Below are 26,660 nucleotides of genomic sequence, written 5' to 3' on the forward strand. Positions count from 1 at the left end.
GAAGACCCGAGTTCGTCATATCTCTGACACGTTAGCTCTGTGACAAAGGGCAAGTCACTTAACCCTAGAGTGACACATTCAGTCCTGGACATTTATAAAGTATAGTCTGTAAGTTGTTGACCGACATCAATGGAAGGAGTCTCCACACCAAGAATTCTCTGCACTGATGAAATCACAGGTCTGAACCCAAAGGAAAAATAAATCAAGTCCCATTCAATATTGATTTCTAACAAGAACAGTTCACAAACTCAACAAAAATTTTCCTGATCACCTATCTGTAACGCATAGCACATGTCCAGGGGTTAGTAAGATCTGGTCCCTGCCCTTAGGAAACTTAACACCTAGTAGAGAGATCTGAACAATGTAGAATTATCTGAACTTTATTCTGACTTCTTTCAAACTCTGAGCATGTGTGTATGGGGAGAGGTGGGGAGGAAGGTATCCCCATTCTAGTATTCCAGAAATAAAACCAGAGTCCTGATTTATGGCGGAAGATCATCACACACCCACCTACCCTATTCCCTCTCCAGGATCATAATTGTGATCTTGGCCTGGGATAAAGTATTCAGAAACCCCAAAGTTCTGGAAAAAGAAAGGGCTGAACATCTCAGCACTGGAAATGCAGACAGCTCCATGCACTTCAGGATGTACCCTGGTGGTGCCTCTCTGCACCATACCCAACAGTTGTTTGTTTTGTTGTTATGGGAAGGGCTTTTTGGCCGTCAGTTGAATGCCAGTGTGGTGCAGTAGATAGAGTGCTGGGCCTGGAGTCAGGAAGACCTGAGTTCAAATCTGGCTTCAGATACTTACTAGCTGGGTGATGCTAGGCAAGTCACTTCACCTTGTTTGCCTCAGTTTCCATATTTGTAAAATGAACTGGAGAAGGAAATGGCAAACCACTCCAGTATCTTTGCTGAGAAAACCCCAAATGGGATCATGAGGAGTAGGACACAGCTGAAATTACTCAACAATAAAATGAGTGTCAATATAAATAAGGCCCGGGGGGGGGGGAAGCTGAGGGGGAAGATTCCTTGACCCCACTTTGCTCTCTCCTGGGGCTAGAGATACCAGGCAACACCCCTGCCCCAGGCTGTGTTTGCTAGGGAAGTTCAGCTCTGATTATTTGCTTCTTTTCCTCTCTTATCTCCCTTGGCCTTCCAGTCTCCTCTTTCCCTTTCCTTGTTATAGCTGTTCTTAACACCTAATTAAATTCAACTTAACAAATATTTGAGTTCCCACCACATTCAGCAAACCACTCTCCTTCATCCTCTTCCCTACTTCCCCTCCTAACTTCTTTTACTCTTCCTTCACCTTTTCTGTCCCTCTACTCTTTATTTTCTCCCTCCATCTATACTTATATTTCTCATCCTTTCTCTCTCCCTCCCCCATCATGTTCCCTTTTCCCTGCTTCCTTCCCTTTACCCCTCCATCCCCCCCATCCTTTTTCTTCCCTTCCCTTCTCTTTGAATCCCTCCAGGCTGATCTTTTTCTCACCTTCTGCTTGCTCTTGTCCTTTGCTTCTCTTTTGCCACCGCATTCTCTCTTTTCCCTGCCTTTTTTTTCTCCTTTGGCCTATTTTCCTATAGTATTCATTCTCTTACTTCTCATTTTTCCCTCCCTCCTTCCCTTCCCTTCTCATTTCTTTCCCCTATTTATCTCTCTCCTTCTTATCTCTTCCTTTATGCCCTCTCTCTCTCTCTCTCCTTCCCTTGTCATCACTCTCCCCATCTACCTCTCTACTCTCCTACCTTCCCATTTCTCCCTTTTATTCCTCTCCCTGCTCCTCCTCCTTCCTCCCCACCTCCTTCCAGGAGTTGCCCTATTTTTTTACTGCTCAATTAGTGATTTATAATAAAAGGAAAGGAAATATTTCCTTCTCTAGTCTCCTTTTAACATGGGAGCAAGCAAAACATCTGGCAATTGAGGTCTAATTTTCATCAGGTTCTGCACACAGCACAATCCTCTATTCCAACCTGCACCCAGTCAGCGTCCAGAGTGCTGGGTCCATTAATCCTGTGTTCTCATTCATTGCTTTTCACCCACAAACAGAACCCACCAGAGAACCCACCAGGAGTTTATGAAACACCTAACACTGCCCCCCCCCCCATGGCTGTTGAAAAAGGATCATTTGTTCCCATGGGCTGTTACATAAGAGTCTGAATTTTATTGGAAAGGTCAGAGGCTGGTTGCTGCATTCAAATTTCTGTTCTCCCCTCTGGTTCTTGGCAATTAAAGATTAATAATTTTTGGCAGGTTGCTCCTGAGACAGTAGGAGATGAGATGACTCATTAGGCTGGCCAAAATGGTCACTCCTCAGTAATGATTAGAAAAATAGCACATGGGCTGCTGTGTTCCTGTCATTTTATTCTATGTGACCCTTTACTCAGTGTGCCTACTGAACTCACTGGTGCTGAAACTCAGCATTCCCATCTTCTAGCCGCATGTAGGCTGCCCCCAGGGTCTGGCTGGAATGCTCTAGCTTCCTTTCCCTCTCTTCAAATCCCCAGCTTTCCCCAGAACTCAGCTCAGGTGCCACCTCCTCCAGAGCCCTTTAATCCACCTTCTCCTAATCCCTTCCTTTGTTCGTCTCCTCTCCCTCCTTAAATTACCTTGTACATCCTCGGCGTACATGTTGTATCCCCAATAGAACCAAACTCCTCAACGCCAGTAACTTGTGGTTTGGTTTTTTTTTAACTGAATCTCAGCACCCAGGACAGCGCCTCTACCCATTTGTTAGAGACTTGTGGATTTCACCCACGTTGGGCTCTCCTTTCACAAAGGCAAACAGCAACAGCTTTGTAATTTAACAGTCTAAGAGAGACACCAGTGGCTCAGACAGATCAAGTGATTTGTCTGGAGCTATACGACTAGTATCAGAGGCAGAGTATGACCTTAGGTCTTGCTACAACTCACTGCCCCACTTACACATGGTAGACACCTAATCGGTTCCTGTGACTTGAATTGTCCCTTCCCCTGACAAGTCTAATCCAGAGCAAATAAACTGTCTGAACCAGTAATGCAGGATCTCTGGAGTAGAATTTTAGAGCTAGGGACTCTTTCTCCCTACTTCTCCCCTGACTGGCTGCATGATGCTGGGTGGATGTCCTCTGTCTGTGCTTTGTGAAACAGAGGAGAATCTTTTCTGTGACTAATTCAAAGAATGATGATAGGCTACTTTACATATCCTACAGGGATCAGGAATTCTGAATGAAAGGAAGGTATTGAGCAGCAATGAAGGTGGAGCAGGAGAAATCAATGTTGACAGGTAAGAGGGGAGTCAAAAAAACTTTGAGACTCTTTTGCCTCAAAGTATAATAATGTATATTGATACTAATGACCCTGGATTATTGATCAGGAAATCAACAGGCATTTATTAATGCTTACTATGTGTAATTGCTATGCTAACCACTAGGAATACAAAGAGAGGCGACCCCCAACCCCCCAAAAAACCCAATTGTAGTGTTAATGGGATTAAAGATCTTCCCCACCCATTCAATAGGGCCTTTACTTGCACCTTTACTTATTAGGTGCACCCCAAGCCCACACCCTTTTGCTATTTAGGTTATGAGAGGTGTGAAACCCTCAGGGCCCTAAGGAGAGGTGCTAAGACCAGAGTCAATTGTATGTGCACTGAGTTCTAGCCAATCAGATGTGCATGAATTGCCAATCAGATGCTGGCTAGGACTGTATATAAAGAGAGCCCACAGTGTGAGAGAAACAGAACTGAGAAGAGGACATCAAGAGGGCGTTGAAGAGCAGACATTGAGAGAGCCATCATGGAGAGAGACTGCAGAGTGGAGAGTGCAGACCAGAAAGTTGCAAAGAACAAAGAGCTGAGAATCTACAGCATTGAGAGATTGGAGAACTGAGAATCCAGAGAATCCAAGAGACTGCAAGGATTCTGAGAACTGCAAGGGCTTTCAGAACTTTGAGAGAGGAAGAAGGCAAGCAGACAGTTAATATTTGTTAGTGATTGTTTACAGGAAGGCCCTAGCAGGGGGGAAGGTTACAGGATGATTTGGTTCCTTACTATAATACTGTGTTATAATTTCCTTGTTGCTACACTAAGGTGGGCTTACTGGTTTTGGAATATAATTACTGCAATATCAAATTGGAGTCATTGGTTTTGGGATTTGATACTCTGGTGTTTAAATAAATGTTACACTTCCTCTGCCTTCTACCTAGAGAATTTTTCATACTTTGAGATTCTGAACCATACAGGAATATTCATGGTCATTCTCAAGGTCATGAATCTTGCCTTACTGATATACCAACCAAACAAAAAAAAAAACCCAAAGAAACAGTCCCTTCCCAGACCTCACAGTCGAATGGGAGACAACATGTAAATAACTAGGAATGTGAAGGATGCATGCAGAGTAGTTGGGGGATCTTAGTAGTACTAGCCCCTGAATAGGCTAGGAAAGGCTTCCAGCAGAATATGAGATTGGAGCTGACTCAAAGGAAGCCAGGAAACAAAGGCAAGAGGGAGGAGGAGGAGGAGAATTCCAGCCCAGGGTTTAGCCATTACAAAGGTGGAGAAGGAGGAGGAATGTCCTACAGGAGCAGCAGGAAGAAGGCCAGTGTAGTTAGACTGTAGAATACATGGAAAGGAGTGAGGTGTATGAAGAATGAAAAGGTTGGAAAGCCAAGTCACAAAAGCTCTAAATGCCAGTAGACTTTGTATTTGATCATGAAGGTAATAGGATTAAATAAATAGAGCTCAACAAACTGAAGTTAGAAAAAATTACCTCAGCAGCTTTATGGAGAACAGACTGGAGTTAGAAGATGCTTGAGGCAGGGAGAGTGATAAAGGGCTATTGAAAGAGTCCAGCTGAGAGGTGATGAACTAGGGTAGTAGCTGTATAAGTGGGAAGGAGACATGCTAGAGAACCTAGAGTTGTGAAGATGTTTAGAATAAACATAATTTGGTGACAGATTGCAAATATGGTGTGATTTCAAGAGAAGAGTAGAGGTTGATGCAGGTTGAGAGCCTGGGTGACAAGGAGGATGGTGGTACCCTTGACAATAATAGGAAAGTTGGGAGGAGAAGATGGTTTAGGGAGAAAGATACTGAGTTCTGATTTGGATATGTTGAGTTTGAGGTGTTGATGGGACATGCAGTTCAAGATGTCCAAAAGGCAGTTGGTGATGTGGGTTTGGAGCTCACTGCATATATAGATCTAGGAGTCATCTGCATAACTGAACCCATTGGAGCAGAGATGACCAAATGAGATAGTATAGAGAGAGAAAAGAAAGAGGGCCCAGGACAGAGCCTTGGGATAGAGCCACAGTTAGTGAAGATGACATGTATGAAAACCAGCAAAGAAAACTGGGGAAGAACAATCAAAGAAAGAAAACCAGGAGACAGCAGTGTCATGAAACCTAGAGAGGAAATTGTTTCCAGAAGATAAATCCACAGTGTCAAAAGCTGCAGGAAAGTCAAGAAGGGCGATGAGTGCGAAAAGGCGATTAGATTTGGCAATTAAGAGATCATTGGTAACTTTGGAGAGAGCAGCTTCAGTTGCATGATGAGATTGGAAGCCAGATTACAGAGGTTTTAGAAGAGAATGAGAATAAAGAAGTGGGGGTTTCTAGTGGAAATAGCTTTTGAAAGTTTAGCTGAGAACAAAAGGAGATGATAGAGGACAGAAAGGAAGGGGAGATAGAGGATAATAATTAGCAGGGATAATAAGATCGAGAAAAGGTTTGACAGAATCATTAAATGGTGGTGGGAGAGACTTCAGAATATAGAATATTGGAACTGGCAGGGACCTCAAAACACTGAATGTTAAGAGTTGGAAGAGACCTCAGAACACAGAACCTAGAATGCCGGGGGAAGAAGGGATCTTGGAGAGCTTATAGCCCAATTCCCTTATTTTAGCTGGACTCGAATTCAACCTCTGTTTCTTGACACTGTGTTTCATTGGCTGTCCTCCACACTTGAAATTCCCTCCTTTCTCCCCTATGTTGCCTGATTCCCCTCAAGTTCAAGCTAAAATCTCACCTTCTACAAGAAGTCTTTGGTCCCCTTCAATGCTAGTGCCTTCCTTCTGTGAACGTTGTTCAGTCATTTTCGACTCCTTTTGGGATATCTTTCAAGAAGCGATTGGTGGATTCTTTCAATTTCTATGGTTCTAAAATATCAAGGCAGTTTTCCTTGACAATTTCTTGAAAGATGATGTCTAGGCTTTCAGGTAGTCCAGTAATTTTTAAATTCTCTCTCCTGGATCTATTTTCCAGGTCAGTTGTTTTTCCAATGAGGTATTTCACATTGTCTTCTATTTTTTTCATTCTTTTGGTTTTGTTTTATAATTGCTTGATTCCCCTAAAGTCATTAGTTTCCATTTGCTCCATTCTAATTTTTAAGGAATTATTTTCTTCAGTGAGCCTTAGGACCTCCTTTTCTATTTGGCCAATTCTGCTTTTTAAGGCGTTCTTCTCTTTACTAGCTTTTTGGAGCTCTTTTGCCATTTGGGTTAGTCTATTTTTTAAGGTGTTATTTTCTTCAGTATTTTTTTGGGTCTCCTTTAGCAAGCTGTTGACTTGTTTTTCATTATTTTCTTGAATCACTCTCATTTCTCTTCCCAATTTTCCCTCTACTCTTATTTGATTTTCAAAATCCTTTTTGAGCTCTTCCATGGCCTGTGACCAATTCATATTTTTCTTGGAGGCTTTTGATGTAGGAACTTTGACTTCACTGTCTTCTTCTGGTTGTATGTTTTGATTTTCTTTGTCAACAAAGTAAGATTCTACGGTCTTAGTTTTGTATGCTGTTTGCTCAGTTTCCCAGCCAAATACTTGACTTTCTAAGTCTTTGTTAAGATAGGACTCTGATTCCAAAGCAGAGAGTGCACTGCCCCAAGCTTCAGGGGTTTTGCACAGCTGTTTTCAGAGATACTTCTAGGCACCTGTAAATTTCCAGTTCTTCTAAGGTAGTATGATCAAAGGAGAGGTGCTTACTCCTCTCCTGGCCTGTACTCTGGTCTGTGAGTGACTTCAAGCACTCTTTTCTGCCTTTGAATTGTGCAGAGGACTCCCTCTCCACAGCCGCCACAAGCTCTGCCATGCCAGTGCTCCTCCTCACCCCAGGACCGCCACCCATGACTGCAACCCAGATCCAAGCAGGACAAAGCAAGAGGATCTTGCCTCAGTGCCAACAAAGAGATCCCTGCAGTCCCCCTCTGATCAGCTGCTAGGTCCCCCCACCAACTGTGGGCCTGGAGCTCTGGAAGCTGCTGTTTCCCCTACTGCTGCCACCTCCACCTCCCCAGAGCTGGGGCCTGATTGTGCTCCTCTCTCACCCAGGTCTGAGAGTTTTCCCATTGATCTTCTAAGTTCTTTGGCATTTGTGGGTTGAGAAGTCTGAAAACCGCCACAGCTGCCAGTGACTCAGTCCCCTGGGACCTGCTCCAGCCCCATTTGAGCCCGGAGTGGTCCATGCTGGACTGCGCTCTGCTGCCAGCCCAGTATGATAGACCTTTTCTGCCCATCTTCCAGGTTGTCTTGGGCTGGAGACTTGTTTCACTCTGTCATTTCATGGGTTCTGTAGCTCTAGAATTTGTTTACAGGTATTTGGAGGAGCTTGGGGGAGAGCTCAAGCAAGTTACTGCTTTTACTCCATCTTGGCTCCATCCCCCCATCAGGCATTTTGCATACCTTAAAATGTTAGCTAACAGGCTTATTGTAGCTGAGGAAACTGAGGCTTGGGGTGGAGTATTCGCTGTTTAAGAAATAGGGAATGCATTGTGAGAAGATTTCCATAAAATGAATGTAAAACATGAGTCTGAAAGTTTTGATGCTTGAAGGGTATTTAGTGTTTAACCTACTTGAAGAGTTCACTTCTGTGGGTAAACAAATACCATTTAGATTATCATCTAATAATAAACACGTAATAACAGTAATTCTATTAAGAACACATTTATATATTGCACTTATGCAGAATTACACGCACATAGTTCTCGGACCTGGAATGCCCTTCTCTCTTCCTTCTGCCTACCCCACACCAAGAAAGCTTTGCAGGGTTAGCTCACGGTCCACACGCTCTCTCCTGTCAAGTCATCTAGGATCACCCCCTCCCCTTGTCTCTCCCCCCATCAAACCCCACTAGTCTTCCAGGGTCTCTATGACACAATCATATTTGGTCTTGTCCAAGCCACACTGCTGCAAGGACCTTGGGCTGGGTCCCTTGGGGTAAGGGGGCGGGACCATTCTCAAGTACCCTTGAGACTGTTGGACGTGCTGGGGAAAGGACTAATGAACGGATGCTGGCGTTTCGGGATCCTCGTGGGAGGGGGCTTCTGGACCCCAAACTGGCCCTAGCTTGTTTGGGCACAGCTGTCTGCATATGGTCTTCCCCCATTAGACTGCGGGCTTATAGGGGCAGGGATCAGCTTTTGCCTTTCTTACAACTATAGGCGATTAATAAATGCTTTTTGACTGATGAGAGGGAGGAGCCAGCGACAGGATCTCCAGACCAGCCGCGAGTGAGTGCTTAACAAGCACGTGGCCAAGCCTGCAAGGCCAGATCACCCCCACGCGGCGCTTCTGGGAACTGCCGAACGAAAGCTGGGTTCTCCTGCTCCGCTTCCCCTCCCCCACCCCGCCCCATGGACCTCCGGAAGTTGCCGAACACTCGGTTCTCCCTCTCGCCCTCTCTGTGCAACCCCGCCCCGCTCCGCCCCGGGCTCCGGAAATTGCCGAGGACAGCCTGCCATAGGGTCACACAATCGTGGGCCTGGCCCCCCGCAGTCCGACCCGCGGCTGGTGCTGAGCTGAGTCAGAGGCGACCGAGGGATCCTGGGGCTGGGGAAAGGGGGTGAATGAAGCCTGCCATAACTTCCTATATTGCGAGCAAGAGATAGTGGCGGCCATAACACAGCATTATCTCAGGGATCCCTGGGACGCGGGGCGACCCCGGGGGATGCTGGGAAAGCAGGGGTTTTTTTCTCTCTCTTTCTGATAGGGGAGGGGCGGATAGGGCAGGGGAGAGGAGGGGCCAGAGCCCAAGGGTGAAGGGGTGGGGCCGAAACTTAGGGAGAGAGGCGGGGCCAGAGCCCATGGGGAAAGATGGAATGGGCAGGGCCAGAGCTGAAGAGAGGAGAGGGGCGGGGCCCCGGACTATGGGAGAAATGGAGGGGGCGGAGCCACAGGCTATGACAGAAATGGAAGGGGTGGGGCCACAGGCTATGGGAGAAATGGAGGGGGCGTGGCCACAGCCCAAGAGAGGAGAAGGAAAGGGATGGGCTAGAAAGATCTTTCCAACACATTCACACCGTTCTCGCACCGCAAACCCCTCAAGAAAGGGCGACCCACCTCGCCACCTCCTTTAAAAACTGTGGTTGCGATGTGTTGGGATAGGTTAGGGTGGGATGGGTTGGGATGGATTGAGATGATATCCCAGAGTCTCCCAGTAGGAGAGCACAGATCTGGACCTAGGAGAGACCTTAGGGATTATCTAATCCAACCCCTTCACTTTCAGAGGAGGAAACACACTCAGAAGCAGTGATCTTCAAGAGGTCCCACAGTGACAGAGCCAGGATTTTGAATTCAGGGGATAGATCGTCGTGTGGGATGAAGAGCAAGGAGACCAGTGGCCCTGGATTGTATATTAGGTGGTGGGGTGGCAAGTGTAAGCAGACTGGAAAGGTAGAAAGGGTCCAGGTCATGAATGCCAACAGAGGATTTTCTATTTGATCCTGGCGGTAATAAGGAGCTCCAAGTTAGGGGGTGACAATGGAACCCTGGCTTTGAGAAGATCTTTACTAACTGAGGAGCAGATAGACCAAACTGGGGAGATCCCTGAGGCAGGGAGACCCACAAGCAGGCTCTTGCCACAGTCCAGGTGTGAGGGGATGAGGACCTCCTTTCACCCATTTTTCAAGCACTCTACGATTGGTCCCAGCTGGCCTTCTTATGGTTCCTCTTCACCCCCTCCACACCTCATTTCCTCTTTCTATGATGCTGAGTGCCTGACCTGGTACCTGAAATGAGCTCCTTCCTCACCTGGACCCTCAAGCTTCCTTCAAGGTTCTACTTAAGGGCCCCATCCCTCAGGAGGCCTTTTTGGAGTCCTGTTGTTGGTATCATATTGTCACTTCCAAATGACTTTATATGTATATACATATGTATATATGTACTTATCTGTGTCCACGTTATTTTGTTATTTTCCCTTAAATTAGAAGTTCTTAACCTCTTGGGGGGGGGTCACATGCCCGTTTGTCAGTCCAATGAAGCCGATGGACCCCTCCTCAGGATCAGATCTTTAAACACATAAAAATGCGTAGGATTACACAGGAAACCAATTGAATTGAAATACTTGCCAAGATATTTTTAAAACCCAAGTTCATGGACCCCGGGATGAGAACCTCTGGCCTCGTGGACTGAGAGTCAGGATAGTTTGGGTTTTGGTTTTGCTTTTGCAGCACCTAGCTCTGTGCCTGGCCTAAAGCAAGCCTTTGACCAATTGGTATTAGGTGGGATTGAATTGGAGCAAACCTCGGAGGAGCCTTGGACCCAGGCAGCCTGAGAGTTTTGAGCCTCGGAACCCCACAGGTGCGGCTTGGTGGCTGTTCTTTCTTCTGCAGGAGTCTGGGCTATAGCAGTTATAAAGCTGGTGGGCTTTTTGGTTTGTTTTTGAGAAACCCAGTGTACCCAGCTCCCTGGGATTGATGGTAGACATTCAAACCCTGCCCTTGTGTTAGGATGCGGCTTGACCTTCAGTCACTGAGGAGCAGTGGATCCTGGGGAAACTAGGCATCTAATGCATCTCTTCTTCCCCTGGCATCTGCCCCCAAGCAGAAGAGCTTTCTCAGGGATGATCTGAGGCCCTGACTTTGCCTACTCAACAGGCTCCTAAGACCTGAATTAGTTTGGGTGACTTCCTAGTGTTGGTGGAAGTGAGTGTGAGTTCCTGGGCACTTCCCCTGCTTGGTACGTGGTAGAGCATGGTATACATACCAGGCCTGGCCACTGAAAGGTTCCTGGAAGCCCAGGCTCCAGGCTGGTTCAACTGGTTGTCTGCTGAGATGGCTGAATACATTATTCCTCCCCTCCCCCCAACAAAGTGCTGAGACCGTGTACCCATAAGCACCCACAGGCTGGTCATTTGTCCTTTCCTCTGCTGGCCCTGAGCCAATAACATCCTGCTCCTCCATGTGACTCCAGAGAGCTGACTGAGACCTGCTTTTCCCTGTGGCCTCCCTGAGGCAATGGCTTGCCTGGAATCCGGGGCATGATACCCTGCCCCCCTCACCTGACCACTTCTCGAGGCCTCAGACTAAGGAAACCCTACCTGTTCAACATTCCATGTTCATGTTTCTTTGCTTGGTCAACCGATACAGTACTGTACACATAGCCCAAGATCCCTAAAGACTCTGGGTTTATTCACCAATATTTCTCCCAGAGAGAGGCTTAGAAACAGAGAAACTAGGAGCTAATGGGCAAGGGGCCACCCAACTATCAGGGAAGACAGAGACAAAAAACCAAAGGCTTTGAATTTGTGATGCAGGGGCAGCTCAGTGGTTAGTGGTTAGAGCACTGGCCTTGCGATCAGGAGGACCTGAGTTCAAATAAAGCCTTAGAGGCTTAGTAGCTGTGTGACCCTGGGCACTTAGCCTCAATTGCTGAAAAAGAAAGAAATTGTGATGCAAATCAGGAGAATGCATATTTTGATTTGTAGACATTCTATTTATATATTTTGTTTATTTGATTTTATTTTTAGTTTAATATTTTATATTTAGTTTATATTTACATTTAAATTCTATTTTATTTGAAGTATTTTATATTTAGTTTAATATTTTATTTTTAGTTCTAAGTTCTCTCCCTCTACGCCCTTTCCCACCCCTTGAGAAGGCAAGAAACACGATGCATACATATGAAGTCACGCAAAACCCATTTCCACATTAGCCGCGTATTTGTACACTCTGAAGGAAGGCGTCTCTCTGGAGGTATCTGAGGCCATCAGTTCGAGCTGTGAATAGAGCAAAGGACTTGGAGTTAGGAAGACCAAAGTTCTAATCCTGTCTCAGGTTCTGATTAGAGCTGTGTGACCTCGAGCAAGTTACTTGATTCGCTGAGCCTTAGTTTCCCCATCTGCAAAATGGGGATCATAATAGTATCGCTGTGAGTTGACATTTGTAAAGCGCTTTGCAAACCTCGAGGAGCTTTCTAAATGCTAGGTATTGTCCCTGCCGTTGTCACGGGCTGGTGGATAGAGGGCTGAGCACAGATGGACCTGGTGCTATTCTTAGACTAGCCCGCCTCTCCTTCTTTGGTGGTGCCTGATCATGCCCCGCCCCCTCCCCCTCCCCCCCATCATGCCCCGCCCCCTCCCCCTGACCATGCCCCGCCCCCTCCCCTGATCGTGCCCCCGCCCCCCCGATCGTGCCCCCCATCATGCCCTGCCCGCTCCCCCCCCGCCCAGAGGGGCAGAGCTTGGTCTCCAAATCCAGGGTTCTCTCGACCACACCATGGCGCCTCCACACTCAGGAAGCAGGGAATAGTCCATCCTGACACACAAAGGAGGAGCGATGAGAGAAAACAGACCGCCTTGTAGTGAATCCCACGCCCCTAGAGATCTGCCCACTGGGATTAGATACCTATGGATGGGGTCTCTTTCCGTGCTAAGATTGTCATTCTATGCAATTACTGACAGGATAGGGCAGCTAGGTGGTGCCATAGTGCACAGGGTGCCAGGCCTGGAGTCAGGAAGACTCATCTGCATGAGTTCAAATCTGGCCTCAGACACTTACTAGCTGGGTGACCCTGGGCAAGTCACTGAATGTTGTTTGCCTCAGTTTCCTCATTTGTAAAATGGGCTGGAGAAGGAATGGCAAACCACTCCAGTATCTTTGCAGAGAAAACCCCAAATGAGGCACAAAGTCAGACACTACTGAAAAATGTCGGAACAACAAAATGGCAGGATAAACAGGAGCTGGCTCATGGGGAGATTAAAAACCAGGCCTAGGGATTTGCTACCTGACTCGGTAGGCAGCCGGCCCTCCTGGGGTGTAGCTCCAAATCTCAGTGATGGGGAATGGACATCCAGGATTCTCCAGCCATAAGCATGGCCCTCTCCTACTCAGCTAAAGACTCAAGTGGCTTCTGGGGTGGGAGGGCACTCTGGTGCCAGGGCGGGGGAGGTTGTGCCCCTCAGCAGAGGGAGACTCGAGCAGCACCACACCCTCTCTGCGTTTCTCCTTTGGAGCAGCTTTCTTGGCCCCTCCTGGAAATATGTTCCTGCAACGCAGCAACCAACCCGCTTGTCCTTGCCTCCTTGCCCCCATCCCCAAGTCTGACCCTTGATAGCTAAGAGCTGAATGGGCACAAGGGCTGAGAGTCCCCTTTACCCCTGTTTTCCAGCTAGATCATGTTTTAAGGTCACCCTCAGCCAGCTATAGATTTTTCACTGATAGAGTTGCCAGCCCCTACTGCAGTCCCAGGCTGCGTCCTCCCCAGAGCTGGTCGTAAACCTTCTTGGCTCCAGGGCCAGGCTGGGACTCAGACTAGCACGGGGCTCTGCACCGTCTCTGCTGGTGGCCACAGGCAGGCACAGAACCCAGAGATACCTGCCAGACTGCAGTGAGGAAGATGAGCCAATACTAGCCCCTTTGTGCTCTCCGCAGGCTTGGCCATCAGCCACGGCTTGATTTATACCCCTCAGTGTCTTAACAGAGCCAGTAAACTGCCTGCTACCAACCCTGTGTGCAGACGGCTCCTTCAGGGTGACCTTGCTGGGTGCTGAGTTTCAGGAAGCCAGGGACATCCCGAGCCAGATCTTAACTCGTTGTGTGGGTTAAACCTGATTTCTCCCGACTCCTCGGCCTCATTTCCCTCTTCAGTAAGAAGCAGAGGGGTTACTAGATGGCCTCACTGGGCTTCAGCTTCCCCCTCTGTGACATATGGACTAGAAGGTTTCTGTTTCCTTTTAGCCCCAAATCTGTCAGCCTGTGATCTCTTCAGAGCCCTTCCAGTCCCCGAAGGATGAGATTCTAATGATTAGCTCTGGAGTTTTTTCCTAGCCAGAACCTTTACTTTTCACTGAATTTAGAATAGAACAGAGAAGATTGTACATGAAACTGCAGGTCTCCATTATGCACAGTCTGCTTTTCTTTTCAAGCATATAGTAAATTCGATCTGTAGCTTTCAAAGCCATCCTGCTTGTCTGTTCTTCTTTCCATTTTTTTTAAATACCTCAATGACCCTCTTTTCTATTTTCATCCTTTTTTCTTTTTCTTCTCTTTCTTTCTTCCTCCTTCCCCTTCTTCCCTCCCTCCTTCCCTCCCTCTCTTCCTTCCTTCCTTTCTTTTTCTTTCTTTTCCTTTCTTCCTTTCTCTTTCTTTCCTTTCTTCCTTCTTCCTTTCCTTCCTTCTTTCTCTTTCTTTCTTTTTCTTTCTCTCTTTCTTTCTTTCCTTCCTCCCTTCCATCTTTCTTTCTTCCTTCCTTTTTCTTTCTTCCTTCCTTCCTTTCCTCCTTCTTTCTCTCCCTTGTCTCTATGCCCTATAATACTCTCAACACACCCTCATTGGGGGGAAAAAAAGCTAAATCAAACCCTTGTGACAAGTATGCATAGTCAAGCAAAATAAATATCTACATTGGCTGTGTATGAACACATCTGCTTTATCCTGTATCTTGAGTCCATCATCACTCTGTTAAGAGGTGGGGAGCAGGCTCCACTATCAATTCTCTAGCATCATTTCATCTCCTCCCCACCCTCTATTTATTATGGCACACTGCCTTTCTATATATGGTATAGAGGAGGTAAACCAGGCTAGTTGACTTGCCCAAGGTCACATTCATGGGCCAGTGACAGAGCCGGGAGTCACTTAAATGGGCTCCATCCTGAGGCTGAGTCCGGTTGAAGCTCAAGAATCAGTCGCTGGTACAGGAAGTCGGTCCATTCACCCTTGGCTGCCAAGAGCCCCTCCATCTTTTCAAGCATGCATCTTATCAATGCTAGTATGGGGAAGGCTGATCTGACTTGGCTCTCCTGGTACTCTCTACAAGGGCAGCCAGAGCCTGCTTGCAAAGGCAGACATAGCTCATTTGGCTTGCTCCCTGGAACACAGAGCCCAGCCTACATAGAGGGGTTAGGAGCTGCCAGGCAGACTGGCCTTCTTGTTCAAGCTCATCGAGAGCTAATGTTGGGCAATAGGTGGTAGAGGGAACCTGTGGCTCAGGCCCCTCCTCCCTACTGCTGCAATCTCACCCTTGGTCAGATAAAGAAACAGGACTGAGCATCACCACCATGAAGGGCAGAGGTAATGGGCCAGCTGCCCAGCCCATTTAGACCAGGGCCTGGGAAGCCTCAGCTTGCTCCCTAGGAGACTCCATTTCCCCCACTGCTAATTGATGCTGCATATGGACTGATTGCTTGGGCCTAGGAGCAGAAGCAGGAGCCCAGCAAAAGCAGGACTGAGATAGAACACATGAGCTCTGAGCAACCAACTGACCAAGGGCCAACTTGAAAGCACCTCTGTTACTTAGGATCACAAATGGGAACATTTTAAGTCATAGGAATCTAAATTAAATTTGATTTTTCAATTAAAAATCTACTTTCTTTCCTTTTTGCCTCTCCCCATCAGGATGGGAGAGGGGAGAAAAGCAAAAACGTTTGTAATGTTTGTAGTCAGACAAAACTAATCCCTGCATGGGCCACGTCCAAAAAAGTTTTTTATTTAATTTTTTTCATAGTCATAGAAATTTAAAGCTCAGAGAAACCTAGAGAGTATCTCTATCAACCCTGTTGTTCTCTAGAGGAAGAACCTGAGAGCAGGAGAGAGGGTTTACCCACAATTCAATTCAATTGGCTTTTATTAAGCACTGACTCTCTCTGTCTCTCACTCTTTCTCTCCCTCTATATACACATATACATACATATATACACATATATATGTGTATATATACATATTTGTAACAACAATGCTGCTTGCCACTAATGTGGCCAATAACACCAGCACACAGGAGGGCTGCTAGCACAGGTTCTTTGATCTGCTTTTCTAAGGAAAGCAAGTTTAAGGAGTTAAAAATCTTACTTTAATTAAACATCCGTATATCATTCACTCAGTTCAGGGGGAAAAGTCAGCACCCTGAACTTTCAGAGAAAATTGGAAATTAGAAAATTAAGAGAAATTACAAACAGGAGTTACGAGCAGAAAGAATAACAGAAATCAGTCCATTATATAACAGAGACCAACAGACAGGCTTCTATCTCTCTGACCAAATCACAACAGGTAGTTATCAGAGAGGGAGAGAAGCACCAACATCTGGGTTTTCAAAGGGGGGAGGACTCCTTAACAATGGCTACCCAGAGTCTCAGCTGGTCAAACCACACAACACTCTTCCAGTGAGTGAGAGCCCCAAGCAAAATGCTAACCTGAGAGTATATATACCCTTTTTCAGGGTCAGAGGCTGTCACTACCATGCGACTCAATCTCATGTGACTAGGCTTTCTTGCGACTTAAGCAGGTCATCAGAGACTCCTGATTCAATCAAAGACTGAAACAAAGGCAAGACTCAGTCAAAGGTACTCGATCGCCTTAGTGCTGAGAAGCACTCAAACAAAAAACAGCAAAAAGTCCCACCCTGCTTGCCATTACAATATACATGCATACATACATACATATACATATGTATTTGGATATGGTGTTGGAGGCGTCTGTGGCTTTAGTGAATAGAGGGCTGGTCTCAAATCAAGAAGACCTAAGCTCCAGCATACTCAGTCTATGTGGCCTGGGCCAAGTCACTTGCCCTCTTGGTGCCCCAGCAACTTTCTAAGGTTTAGGAATGGCAGAACAGGTGCCATCTGCATTGGTTATAGGTATTTCTTCCCTGGAGTTCCCCCCCACACTATTGATATCATGGGTCCAGTCCAAAGAAATGTATAAGGTACTAGGGGCACAAAGACAAAAGCTAAGCAGCCCCTGCCCACAAGAAGCTTCCGTTCTATTGGGAAGATTCAACACGTACCCAAGGGAGTATGAGGCTATTTTGTATTTGATCCTGGATACAGTTTTGGGAACCACTGGAGTTGATTGATTAAAGGGGGTGACGGTCAGAATTTTGGCAGCTTGGACTGCCAGTAGCTGTGGCAATCATCCAGGCATGAGGTGATGAGGGCCTGCAGCTGGGTGGTGGCCAGGTCAGAGGACAGAAGGGAGCCTATGCAAGAAATGTCACAAAGGTAATGGACAGGCCCTGGCAACGGAATGGATATGGGGCTGAGTGAAAGGGAGGAGTCAAGGATGGTACCCTGGTTGTGAGCCCGAGTGCCTCGGAGAATGGTGGGACCCTCAATAGTAATAGAGAAGTTAGGAAGAGGGTTTGGGTGAAAAGATAAATGAGTTTGGTTTTGGACATTTGAGTTGAAGATGTCTGGGGGACATCCATTTCAGGTTATTCATTGGGCAGTTGGGGATGTGAAAATGGAGAGAGGTTAGGGCCTGGATGAAAAGATGGAAGAATTATCTTCATAGAGATGATCATTGAATCCATGGGAGCGTCAAGTGAAATAGTGTCAAGGGAGAAGAGAAGAGGGGCAACCTTGGGAGGAAACCTGTGGTTATCAGGTATGACCTGTTGTGAGGCTAATCAGTAAGTAAAAGATCTTTCCTACCCATTCAATAGGCCTCAGGTGGGGCCAGTTAAGGGAAGCTTGATTAGAGGTTACTTACTAGGCAATAAGCCTCAGGCCTACACCCTTTTGCTGATTGGGCATGAAGCCCTTGGGCCCTAAAAAGAGTATATACACTCAGAAGGTAGCCTTTGAAAACTGAGAATTCAGAAGTCAGAAAAAAAGCCAGAATTCAGAATTCAGCCCAAGGAGAGGGAGTAAGAACTCTGAGTCGACAGAGCTGCAGAAGAGAGCGCTGAGCGGAGAGTGGAAACCAGGGAGCTTAGGGGACCAGAGAATAGAGTGGGGAGAGAACAAAGGCAAGCACTCAGGATTTGTGAATGATTGTTTACAGGATGACCTGGTTCCTTGCTATAATATTGTGTTATAATTTCCTTGTTGCTACATTGAGGTAGGCTTACTGGTTTTAGAATATAATTATATATTAGAATATAATTACTGCTATACTGAATTGGAGTTATTTGTCTTGGGATTTGATACTCTGATATCTAAATAAATGTTATACTTCCTCTGCCTCCTACCTAGAGAGTTTTTCATACTTTGTGATTCTGAATCATACAGTCATGGTCATGGTCATCCTTGAGGTCATGAATCTTGCCTTACTGATACACCTGTATGAAGATCCAGCAGAGGAGAGAGCAGGAGCTGTCAGATAAGTAAGAGAAGGGTCCTGAGAACCTAGAGAGAAGAGACTGCCAAGGAGGAGAAGATGATCCATAATGTCAAAGGCTGCAGAGAGGTCAAGAAGGATGAGGATGGAGAAAAGCCCACTGGATCTGGCAATTAGAAGAGCATTGGTGACTTTGGAGCAGTTTCAGTTGAATAATGAAATCAGAAGCTGGACTGCAGTGGTTAAGAAGAGAGTGAGAAGGAAAGAAGTAGAAGCATAGACTGTAGATAATCTTCTCAAGGAGATTAATCATAAAAGAGAGGAGATATAGAGGATGATGGGGCAGCTAGCTGCATAGAGTACTGTCCCTGGAGTCAGGAGTACCTGAGTTCAAATCCAGCCTCAGACTATGTGACCCTGGACGAGTCAGTTAACTCTGCCTCAGTTTCCTCATCTATAGAAAGAGCTGGAGAAAGAAATGGAAACCACTCACGCATCTTTACCAAGTAAACCTCAAATGGACTCATGGAGAGATAGGCACAACTGAAATGACTCAACCACAACAACCTATAGGATGAGAGCTTTAAGGGATAGATGTCTCAAATGAGAGACTTTTGGAGGATGGGGGAGGCAAAGGCATATTTGTTGGCAGTAGGGATGCAGCCAGGAGATGGAGTGAATGAAGATAAGTGAAAGGGTAGGGATGAGCAGGGCAATCTCTTGGAGGAGATGGGATGGATGGGATTATGAGGGCATGTAGAGAGGTTTGCCTTGGCAGGGAGAAGGGTCACTTCATCTCCTGAGATAGGAATGAAGAAGGAGGAAGTGATGGAAGGTATCTTAGTGATGTGAGATCAGAAAGAGGAGGAGGAGGAGGAGGAGGGGACAAGAAGGAGCTCTCGGTGAATGACCTCAATTTTTTCAGTGAAATATGAGGCCATGTTCTCAGCCGAGAGGGCGGAGGGAGGGAGAATCTTGGGAGGGTTGAGAAAGGTTGAAAAGGTTTAGAAAAGCCATTGTGGTGAAGGAGATAGTGGGCCAATTAGGGTTGGACCAGATGGTTTCTAAGGTGCCTTCCAGATGTCCTGAAATGACTTACAGATGAATAGGCATTGACCAAAGGGAGCGAGAAAGCCTCCTTCCTGGAGGAAGTAGCACCCAGCTTTGCTTTGCAGGAACCTAGCAAGGGGATATTGATAATTAGTGGCAGGATGGAGGCTAGTGCCTTGGGGATTGGGGGGCTGACCCCAGCATCTCACCTTTTCCCCTTGACCTTTTCCATCTTATGTTTCATGAACCCCCACTTTGGCCCAAACTTCATATTTAGGGACCCCTTCTTAGATTTGTGCTGGTTGCCTACTTTCATAATGGAAGAGGTGAATGAGAATAAAATAATAAATAAATAATAAAATAAAAATATAATGATTCAAACAAGAGATATGAGAGGATACTTCCAATCCACTCCTTTGTGGAGGTGGTTGGTCCACCTGGCACGTGTCTTTTTAGACTTTTTCAATGCATTGATTGAAAGTGATGGTTTTTTCCTTCTCTCCCTCTCTCTCTCTCTCTCTCTATCTCTCTTTAAAACTACTATTTGTCATTTGGGGTGGTTGAAAAATGGAGGAGGAGAGAGACTGGAGAAAACCATGATGATGTGAAAAAACCAAAAGATCAATAAAAACTCATTTAAAAAAAGAAATTAAGAATGTAATTGCTTTCCCATCCAAGTTCGTGGACATCCTAAAGTCTAGCCATGTCTCCTGGACATCCAGTTCTAAATGTCTGAAAGGCAGTTGGGGATGTGAGATTGGAGGTCAGCAGAGAGATTGGGACAGGAAAAGGAGATGTGAGAATTGTTAGTATAGACATGGCCAGTGAATCCATGGGAGCCCATTTACCCCAGGTGAAGAGCCCTGGCTCTATCCCAAACAGCCCACGGGCCTCCTAAAGAAGTAAGACTTGTCTTATACAGATGACCCCTGTTCTCCTGCTCGGGTTCACTAGGACCAAAGACCTTTTCCAGAGTGACTGGGAAAAAGACATATAGCATAATGGGAAGGGCACCAGATTTGGAATTTTTTAACCCCAACCTTGTCTCTGCTACTTATTGCCTGTGTGACTTTGGGCAAATAATTTCTCTACCCTCTGCCTCAGTTTTCCTTCTCTATAAAATGAAGAAGTCAGATGAAATGGTGTCTTGTTAAAGCTAATTTCAGTCCTTAATCCTGCGTTCCTCAAGGTTCCAGTTTTGATGAAGTGCCAGTGAGGTAATGTCTGGGAGGTACAGATTTAATCCTATCTCCTTCCCATCCAGCCCCACCGCCCAACACACGCGCGCGCGCGCGCGCACACACACACACACACACACACACCCCAAGACCTCACTTGGGACCTCCTGCTTTAGGGGAGACGTTTTCAGGCAGGTAAGGGGCTACCCCTTCAGTGGCTCTCCCTCCCTGGCAGACAGAGCCCTCTATGTCAGAGTTAGAAGGATGATGTGACCCCAGCTCTCCCACCTGGAATGCTTCTGAGACAGGGGCATGCTGGCGGAGGCGGTGGGAAGGGACTCAGCACTGCAGCAGCCTCCTAGTCTGCCTCCTTCCTCCTTGGAGACACTGGGGGTGCGGGGAGCTCTTTGCTGCAATCCTAGCTTTGGGGAAAACTGCAGTAGGCAATTTTTGAGCATTTTTTTCAAAGTCAGTGCAGAGTTGTATTTGGCTCCAGTCTTAAGTACCTTGTATTCTAATGATTTTTGGGTCCTGGCCCAGCCCCTTTCCGCCTCCTGTCTCTCATTAAGGATGCGGTGCCGGAGAGCTTTTAAAAGCATTAATGTCAGTAAAGCTCCAGAAGGGAGGTGACCTCCAAAGTCCTTTCCTCGTTGATAGTGGGGACAGGAAGGGATGCGGATGACATCTGCAGTCCTTTCTCCCATGAAGTCATTAGTGTAAGAGATAGTGTCTTCATTTTACAGATGAGGGCACAGACTCAGCAAGGGGGATTGACTGTGCCCAGAGTCATGTGGGCTGAACAACAGGGGCCTCAGACTCTCAGAGTAATTATTCCTGGATCCCCGGATGGGGGTGTTGAGGAGGCTTCCGTGCTCCGGTTCTGTGAGCTACTCCAGGTGGGATCTCCCTCTAGAAATGCCCATCCACATCACATACCCTCCCGGGAGGTCTGCCTGCCTCCAAATCCCTCAGCTTTGGGTAGAGGGACTAGCCCCAGAGATCAGGAACCCTCTCTTAGCTCATGTTTCATTTGCATGGCACCTTGCCATTTTCAAAAGCCTCTCCTTACAATATCCTCATGGGGTCTTTGGTACAAAGACTGACACCCTCATTTACTGGTGAGGATCAGAGGGGTTAAATGCTTTGCTCACCCTTATTTGGAAAGTAGATGTCAGGCCTGGGACCTTGAAGGCCAATACTTCTTCTTCCCTGCCTATTATACCAGTAAGATTGTGGCTGAGGCCCCCAGGCTGGTGACCTCCACTAATCTCTACCCTTACTTAGCTATTTCTGTTTGCCCAGGTTCATTGTTGGGGAAGGCTGGACAAGGGAGGTGGGTTCTTCTGTTCCCACATTTGCTGGCTCATCAGCCCTTTCAGTGCAATTTTACTAACTTGGGCTCTACCCCCAAAAAAGGGGGGACAGTAAAAGGGGGACCCTTGCTGCCCCAGAATCTTACAGGACACACAGGGTGAGGTTGGACTGGTTGGCCTCTGACCATCTCCCTCCAGGTCTCATATTATACGAGTATGAATTCCTTTCAGCTCTAACAGTCCACAAGACTGGAAAATGCCCCCTCCAGAGTTACCCATGATCACCTAGCTGCCAAATCCAGTGGTCTTTTCTCGAGCCTCACATCAGGGCTCTGTCCTGGGCCCACTTCTCTTCTCCCTTTGTGCTACTTCACTGGGTGATCTCATCATCCCCCATGGATTTAGCTATTATCTCTATGCTGACCATTCTCAAATCTACTGGTTCTGCCCCAATCTCTCTGCTGACCTCCAGTCTTGCATCTCCAACTGCCTCTCAGACATCTCAGACTAGATGTCCAGTGGACATTTTAAACTCACGTCCAAAACATAAAACCTTTCCCTGATATTGTAGAGGACAACACCAGCCTCCCAGTCCCCCAGGGTCCCAACCTAGGAGGCAGCCTTGACTCCGCACTGTCTCTCACCCTCTCCCACCCCCATATCTAAGGTCTGTCAATCTGATCTTTGCACCCTCTCTGTATACGCCCCCTTCTCTCTTACACTCTAGAGTCACCACCCTGGTCCAGGGCCTGGACTATTACAATAGTCTGCCTACCTCAGTCTCTCCCCACTCCAGTCCATCATCCATTCAGCCACCAAAGGGGTCTTCCTAAAGCACAAATCTGAGCATGCTACCCCCTACTCTATAAACTCCCTATGGCCTCCCGGAGCAAATACAAAATGCTTTGTTTGGCCTTTAAAGCCTGTCCCAACCCGGCCCCCTCCTACCTTTCCGGTCTTCTCATGTCTTACTCATAGACACGTACTCTTTGATCCAGAGACATGGACCTCCAGGCTGTTCCACAGGCAAAAGCCTCCATCTCCTGGCTCCAGGCATTTTCTCTGGCCGTCTCCAGTGCCTGGAACACTAACCTCCCTGGCTTTCTGTAAGTCTCAACTAAAATCTCACCTTCTACAGGAGGCCTGCCCTAACACCCCTTAATGCTAGTGCCTTCTCTCTGTTAATTATTTCCTATTTATCGTGTATAGAGCTTGTTTGTATATGTTTGTTTGCATGTTGTCTCCCTCATTAGACTGTAAGCCCCTGAAAGGCAGGGATTGTCTTTTGCCTCTTTTTGGATCTCCAGTACTTAGCACAGTGTCTGGCACATAGTAGGCACTTCATAACAACAGCACCTGGCCTGGGCAAACTCACTTCTCTCTTCCTACCTCCCAACAGAATATGTAAAAGGTGTCAGAATTCCTAGTTACAGCTCATGGTATAGACTTCACAGGTAGAGATCACAACCCTTCTGTACTACCTTATTTTGTGTAATTCTCATTCATGTCCTTCTGCAAAAATCTCAAAGTTTATCTACCAACTCTGGCTTTTTTCCATTTCGTGGATATCAATCTAGTTCTCTGGTTCTTTACCTCCCACCCCTCACTCTCACTGTATCTGGTACTTAGCACAGTGCCTGGGACATAATTGATGCTTAATCAGTGCTTGTGACCTCCTGAGCACAGTCCTTTTTGGAGCTTACACTTACTCGATGACATCTTCCAGGCCTCTTCTTATCCTTGGGATGCGCTGCCCCCTCCTCTCATCCCCCAAGCATCTCTCCACTGCCCTTCAGTTCAGCCATGTTTATGATTCTTCAGCCATCATGACATCCCATGGTTTGCTGACAAGCCACCTCCCCAGCAGGACGTTAGTGAGTTTTTCTATCTGGGATAAATTTGGGATTATTACAAATTCAATGCAGTTTCTGGCTTGATCCAGCCATTAAGCATGTAGTAATTAGGAAGCATTAACTGACTGAATGAAATCAAGTCCTAAGGTCCACAGGGGTCTGCGTGACGACAAAACCTGAAGGAGTCTGGCCTTGACCTCCTGAGGAAGAGGAGGCTGATCGTTGTTGGTTCTTGAGCATGGCATGGTGAAAACAGGGTCCTCTGTGAAAGTCCCCTTGGCCACCTCTAAACAGATCCAGATTTCATGAAAGCTCTTTCACTTGAAGGTGGGCTCTCCCTTACTCCCAATCACTCCAAGCCTATTCTGTGTGCATCAAGGAGACTGAACATAGTACAGTCCCTGACTCTGTGCCAAGATGACCAGTATCCAAGGAGGCACACACACACAGACACACAGACACACACACAGACACACACACAGACACACAGACACACACACAGACACACAGACACAGACACACAGACACACACACACACACACACACACACAGACACACACACAGAGCCCACTCTGCAGCATCTCTGAGACATACCAGGACCCATTCATCCTCTGGGCACAATGCCAGAGTAGTCAAGAAGCATTTATTAAGTGACTACTGTGTGCTAGACACTGTACCAAGTAAGCTATGAAGATACAAAGAAAGAGAAAAGACAGTCCCTGTCTTGGAGGAGCTCCCCATCTAAGGACAAACAGGTAGAAAAGGGGCTTGACTTTGCATGCAGGGTAAACACTCCACCTGCCTTATTCTTCCCCTAGCACCAGGCCAGTCAGAGCCTCCTTTTCCTTTCATCAGCCTTTATCACATTGCCTGGCACATAGTAGGCACTTAATACTCATTGGCTTCGCCATTAAATCTTCAAGGCTCAGAACTGGAAGGGACCTCCAGTGCATCCAAACAGGCAGGCCATCCTTGGCTCTGGTGGCCAGAAAGAGACATTTGAAGAGGTGGCCCCTGTTGAGTGAGGCTAACAATACTAACTCACTTCTCCCCATACTCTACTCTTGGTAAAATACCTTCCTCCCAACAGCTCTAGGAGGTAGGTTGTGCCAGACTTAATTATTGCACAAACTAGTTCCACAGACGAAGGAATGGAGGCTCGAGATTAGGAGATTAGGGTCACCTCAATAATCGGTGTCAGAGCCAAGGTGCCCTTCTCCTGCTGGTGGGAGCTAGGGAACCCAAGCTGATGACAGTGGAATCACCGGCCAACCCGAATCGTTTCCTCTTGAGATTGGAAGCAACGTCCCCTGACTGATCTAACTGTAAGGAATTTTTTGTTGTTCTCGCCATATGACTTCTGACCTCTTCATTCAACCACTCTTGCCTTTTCCAAATTTACCAGTAATATCCTAGCTTAGTTGCATCCAACTCTTCGTAACCCCGTTTGGGTGGTTTTATATTTTATAGATAAAAAACTGAGACAAACAGGACAAAGTGACTTATCCAGGGTCACACAGCTAGTTAGTGTGTGAGGCTGGATTTGAACTCAGGAAGATGAGTCTTCCTGATTCCAAGCCCACTGCCCCATCCACCACACCACCTAGCTGCCCTATAGCTTCCTAGTTTGGAAATTAGTCTCCTTGACTAATCCAACAGACTTTGGGCAATCACTTAGACTAGCAGGCTTCCAGAAATCATGATTGAATATCAAGGACAGCCTCAAAGAAGAAATAAAGTCACAAAGGAGCATTGTGTGTGTGTGTGTGTGTGTGTGTGTCTGTGTGCACAGAAGTTTAGTCCTTAGAGATCATATGAGAATTATGGGTAAAATGTTTCTGTTGGCCTTTGATCTCTTGGGAATACCAGCTGTCCTGAAGAAGGCAATCACACTTAACCATTCTCACAGAATCAGAGTTGGAAGGGTCTTCAGAGACCTTGTATTCCAGCCTGTACCTGAGAATCACCTCTCCTGAATCTTGAAGAATCGGTTGAATTAACTCAAACATCATGTCCATGGTCACACAGCTAGTAGGTGTCAGAGGCAGGGTGTGAACCAGGATCTTCCTGGTTCCCTCTCCCGCACCTGTGGCATGGAGCCTTTGCTTAAAGACCATTACTGATGGAAGCCCACTCCTTCTTGAGGCAGCTCATTCCACTTTCAGATAGTGTGACTTGTTTTGAATTGTTTTCTTCTGCCAAGCTGGAATCTGTCCCTTTGGAATTTCCATTTATTTCTGCTCAGTTCTGTTCCTGGGGCCAAGCAAACCTTCTTCCCCAGGACATCCAGTCCTTGGAAGACCTGACGGGGAAGGGAAGGTAATAGTCATGCGTGTAATGCCTACTATGTGCCAGGCACTGTGCCAAGTGGCTTTCTCTTCATTTGCCACAAGTATCTGTGGAATGCACACTGTACAGAGTAGTAAGCTCCTCAGCTTCCCTAAGGGCTGCTGCCCAGAGGTATTGCCAGCTGTTTGTATGGGCAGAAGTCTCCCAGCCCAGAACTCTCTAAGGGGCCCTCCGACTCTAACCCTAAGCCCTGTGCACTAAAGACAGGTTAGGGCCCTGATGAAGCTGTAAAGACCTTTAAATACCTTCTGATTAGAATTACATCATTGCAAAGCTGTTGCTACCCAAAGAAAATAGGCTTAGGACAGAGGGCCCAGATCCCTTCCCATCAGGTGAGCAGAATGCCCACATCGAATGCCGTTCCATCTTTCAATCACATTCAGCACGACTTTATGCCTCCTTGGCCAAAGACCTTGGGCACTAGGCCAGTTCTGGACCTCAAGGGACAGAAACACAGCCTTACCCATTTCTAATCTAACCCTGGGGTTTATTAATAGCAAATGACCCATTAGTGAAACATAGCCAAGGATACAAAGAGGACATTTGCTCCCCCCTCACCACCACCCATGGGTGCTAATCTTATTCTGGTACTAGGAAATGAAACTGCAAACATGACTACAATCCAGGACATCAGCCCTGCCCAGAACTACAGACAAAATCAATGCCCCAAAGGGGTTG

The sequence above is a fragment of the Trichosurus vulpecula genome, chromosome 1, assembly GCF_011100635.1.
Source record: "Trichosurus vulpecula isolate mTriVul1 chromosome 1, mTriVul1.pri, whole genome shotgun sequence".
Lineage (NCBI taxonomy): Eukaryota > Metazoa > Chordata > Mammalia > Diprotodontia > Phalangeridae > Trichosurus > Trichosurus vulpecula.